The sequence below is a fragment of the Triticum urartu genome, chromosome 5 (genome assembly GCF_003073215.2).
Source record: "Triticum urartu cultivar G1812 chromosome 5, Tu2.1, whole genome shotgun sequence".
Taxonomy (NCBI): Eukaryota; Viridiplantae; Streptophyta; class Magnoliopsida; order Poales; family Poaceae; genus Triticum; species Triticum urartu.
This window is the reverse complement of record NC_053026.1, coordinates 153084351-153089175: the sequence shown is the minus strand read 5'-3', so window position 1 is coordinate 153089175 and position 4825 is coordinate 153084351. Positions and strand designations below refer to the sequence as shown.

Sequence of the window (4825 nt, the reverse complement as noted above, 5' to 3'; positions counted from 1 at the left end):
AAACATCTGCTTTATGCACTAGAGTTTTGATGTAGACATCTGAATATTATTTTTCCTTTTGCACAAACTAGTGTATGAAGAATCATCACATTTCACAAAGGTCATTTAACCACAAGATTGTGGGCACGAAGACTCAGCAAATGGGAGGTGCACCATATTTTTTTAGGAACACCAAGTTTGAGTGATAGTGGAAAGAAAGAATCATAAACTAAAGCGTATACTGATCAAAATGTTTTACGTACACACAAGAGTCCATAAATTTTTCAGACAACCACATGTTGCCTTAGAAGTTATCTAATCAATTGTGAATAAGTTAAGAAATAAAAAACAAGAGAGGAAAAACATGTCTGAATATACTAAAAAACATCTCTGAACCTTCACATCCACATCTCGCTGAACTTCAGTCCTCCTTCAAACCACAAACTTTTTCCTGTTACACACATGTGACCTTCTCCTATCTATTTATTTGAACTTCTTTCTAAGACAAAAAATTCTGGCATCAATTCTCCTAACATACAAAATGGAAGACAAACAAACTCATTGGGAAAAACATATGGTGGACAGAACATTGTTCCCACGGTGTCCTCATACGTACACAAGTTGCTGAATTTTCTTTGATGTAATTTTTCAAATACAAGCAGACAAAAAACCAACGAAGCAACATACTCTTTGACCATTTTCTGCTAAGTAGCTATACTGATGCATTCCTTTTCCATTTTATTTAACTCTTCAAATATGTGCCTACAAGAACAATATAGCTAAGTAACTATACTGATACACAACTTGGAGTTTTGAACTTGCGAAAAATAAATAACAATCAAACATCCTCAAAACAAGCTGAAGAACAAAAGTATTCGTTCTCATTGACAATGTAAACAAGCATGTACAGAGCTCATGAGAAGAATAAGAACTTGTTCTCTACATAAATTCCACACTAAGGTACTATAGTAGTTGAGAGATGTTCCTGTTGGGGCAGTGCTCATGAGAAGATCACCACCCTTTTTGTATAATAGCTTGGCTTTGGAGGAGGCAATGGCTGCAAACAAATTAGTTTTGCTGTATGAACTAGTGAAGTTTTGCAAAATGAACTTTTATCAAATCATCCCAAAGGAGCACGGGCGGAGTTGAACAGCCTACTATGGCAAAGTTGAACGGCCTGGGCATGCAGCGCCGGCTGTAGGTGGTAGACACCTGTGGAGGTGGGTGCCCAGCTGTAGGTCGAGGCCACTTCCAGCAGGCCAAGGCATGTTCTAGCTGAATCTGCAGGACGGGCAGGCTAGTAAGAGGAACGCCAAGATGGCGAGGCAAGAGGATGGAGAACAATTTCCAGGCAGAATAGGAAAACATCCATGGTGCGCCAACGACGAAGGATGGTGTCTGGGGATGGGGCCCCTGGGTGGCGCGCTTGGGGGCTAGCGGTGGACGCCGATGCACATGGGGAGAGGCGGGATCCGACGCGGGCTTCCCGCAGGGGCAGCAGCTTGACCGCTCCGCTGGCCACCTGGGTCGCGGGGACCGGCGGTTAGGCGGGATCCGATGCGCGCTCCGGGTATCTTGTCGGCGTTGGTGGTTGCCGGACCGGCGGCGTCCGACGATGGTGAGGTCCGGTTGCGGCGGTTGTTTGGAGGGAGCCCGGCCACGGCGCGGGGCAGGGAGGGAGGCGACGACGCGGGAGGCGCGGCGGCGGGTGATCCAGAGTGGGCGACGCGAGGGGGATCGGGGTGGGCGCTCCATGACGATCTGGGCAGTTCGTGGGCTGGTGTTTTTTTTCCTTCGGCAAGTTCGCGAGCAACTGATCAGGCCTTATAGGGTGTGACGTGATCCAAATAACTATTCTAATCCCGGGATTAGAATAGTGCTACTCTCTCTATATATATATATATTCCAGCAATTTTTGGCCTTTTCTTGTCGATCCCCTAAACTTATGGTTGTAAACTTCAATTTGATCAAGTTCAAAGCAGGTTCAACCGAAAGTAGCATGCATTCAAACATAAACACAGATAGTTTTGCATAACCAAACATAAAACATAAATTTAAACTAAGATAAACTAGTTTCGATCGAAGTAGAGGTCGAGCCAATCCTTCCTCGTCATGTATGGTGTGCCGCGAGCCGAGTCCGGGCCAGTACCGTCGTCGGGGTCATTGGGGAAGGCACTCCTCCACTCGTCGACGTCGATCTCCTCGTCCTCGGGGCCCACCTCGACGCCCTCGGCGCCGCCGTCGCCATCGCCTTCGACCTCGTCATCAAAGGAGAGCGCGATAACCTTGCCGTCCTCTACGTCACCGTCCTCGCCAACTTCGACCTCGTCATCGGAGGAGAGTGCGATAACCTCGCCGCCCTCCGCGCCGGCAAAGATCGCCCACTCTGCCTCCGTGAGCTCCGGGTGCTGCTGGTGGAGCTCTTGCATGTAGGCCTTGTCGGTGGCCTCGGCCTCGAGGCGCTCCCATGCCTCAAGGTCCTCCCGCACCATAGCCGAGCTCACTACCCCTAGCTTCGGCAGAACAAGGTCGACCAGACGTGTGCCGAAGGGGAAATTGAGCCTACCCGCCGCGCCATGGTAGCCGACCTGCAAGCGATCGTACTCCATGGCTGCGAGCTCAGCCGTGTGGAAGCTACTGAGCCACCAGCGGGTGTGGGTCTCTCGATTTGTAATCTCGGCTACCAATGTCCCCCACCGCCGCTACCGGACCCCGAGGTAGGACTTCGTCGGCTGCCAGGTCCAGGGGAGGACAGGGAAGTCCTCGAACCAGCGTAGGCGCATGGCAGCGGGCAGATCGGGCGATCGGCGACGACGGATCGGGCCCGCGGAGGACGACGGGGACACCTCGGTGGCCACCTCGCCGGCATCGGGCGAAAAGGCCGCAATAAACCTGTTTTTGTCCATTGGCTCCTCGAGCTCCCCGGCGCACAGGCAGTGGTTGAGGATGGAGGCGCCGGAGATGGCGGCGACCTACCAATGGTTTCGAGGGTTGTGTGTGTCTGTCTGAGCGGAGGTTGTGTTTGAGGAAATACTGTGGCAACTGAAAATTTTACTAGGCGGGAGTAACAAGGCGGGGCTACTAAAAATTTGGATCAAGGGCGAGTAGATATTTTTGAGATTGCGAGGGATGCAGAGGTGGGAGTAAAATGCCGGGGCTAATGAAAATTTGAATCAAGGGATTGAAGCACAGCGGGAGTAACAGACATCGCACACGGTCCACACATACTAATCGTGTGCTATCAAACATTAAAACCTTCCAGGCGGTAAATATATTTGAGATTGCGAGGGATGCAGAGGTGGGAGTTTTTTGGGAGCGAGCTAGTGTGCTTGACGCGCCGGTTGTGGACTGTAGCTGTCGCACCTTCTCGCGTAAGCCATAGGCGTACTATACACCGATGGTGCTCCAAGGTATTTTGCACTACATCTCACATAGTTGGTGATAATAAACTGTGTGGGGTCTACTTGATTTGAATTACAAAATGGGGTCACAGCGGCAATGGACGCTGTTTGAATTGCTAGACCTTTTATCTGCATTGAACATTCAACTATATGTGTGTCATAAAAGAATTGGAATTATTCAGGGTTCGTTTGGACATTTTATACATTAAACTGGTTTTCTAGCCATTTTAGGTGCACAATTCAAAATTAAACTACATGCACATGCTCCGATGCATACACAAAATCAAATATGTGTCCTTCAGTGCAGGCTTAGGTCCCATGCAAGAAACGGGAATGATTTTTTCGGGGTTCGTTTGGCCTTTTTACACATTAACTGGGTTTTCTAAGCATTTTATGTGCACAATTCAAATTTGAACTACAAGCACATGCTCCAATGCACTAAAGTTGGTTGAAAATCACATGTGTTTGCTTGGGTGAATTTCTAGCTCCCATGCAAGAGATGGGAATGAATTTCAAACACCAAGGCACTATTGATTGCCGGCAAAATGTTGAGATACCTAGTTTTTAAATTCTAGTAAATCCAAAACTCATATGAAATTCATGAAACTTGGCATGTTATCATGGAGCGGCATCAACATGCCGTGGTGAAACTTTTGTCCCATTCGGGGCTGGTTTGCGTATAAGCTTCTCACAAACCAGAGCTTCTCACAACAAGCATGATGGTTTCAATAGGGAACGTACCACCTTTAGGGATGGGACAATATCCGTTGCCTCTTATTGCTTTCAAAAAATTTCTAGTGTCAACATAGAACAACAAGAGTGTTGTTTCTAATCTTGGAAATTTTCGGGGTTCGTTTGGACTTTTTTTATACATTAACTGGGTTTTCTAGGCATTATATGTGCATAATTCAAATTTGAACTACAAGCACATGCTCCAATGCACCAAAGTTGGTTGAAAAATCACATTCGTGTCCTTGGGTGAATTTCTGCGTCCCATGCAAGAGATGGGAATGAATTTCAAACACCAGGGCACTATTGATTGCTGGCAAAATGTTGAGATACCTGGTTTTTAAATTCTAGTAAATCCAAAACTCTTTTGAAATTCATGACACTTGGCATGCTATCATAGAGCGGCATCAACATGCCGTGGTGAAAATTTTGTTCCATTTGGGGCAGGTTTGGGTATAAGTTTCTCACAAACCAGAGCTTCTCACAACAAGCATGATGGTTTCGATAGGGAACATACCACCTTTGGGGATGGGATGATATCCGTTGCCTCTTATTGCTTTCAAAAAATTTCTAGTGTCAACATGGAACAACAGGAGTGTTGTGTTTAATCTTGGAATTTTTCGGGGTTCGTTTGGCCTTTTTTATACATTAACTGGGTTTTCTAGGCATGTTATGTGCATAATTCAAATTTCAACTACAAGCACATGCTCCAATGC

At 47.0% G+C, this 4825-nt stretch overlaps 1 long non-coding RNA gene across 1 annotated transcript; it reads right to left on the bottom strand.

Moving 5' to 3' along the window:
* Window positions 1-838: 838 nt before the first annotated feature.
* On the bottom strand, window positions 839-1766 carry LOC125555779. The gene is made up of 2 exons (XR_007304856.1): window positions 1138-1766; window positions 839-1036 (listed from the first exon to the last, which is right to left on the bottom strand). It is a non-coding gene; the product is annotated as an uncharacterized LOC125555779 (long non-coding RNA).
* Window positions 1767-4825: the final 3059 nt, after the last annotated feature.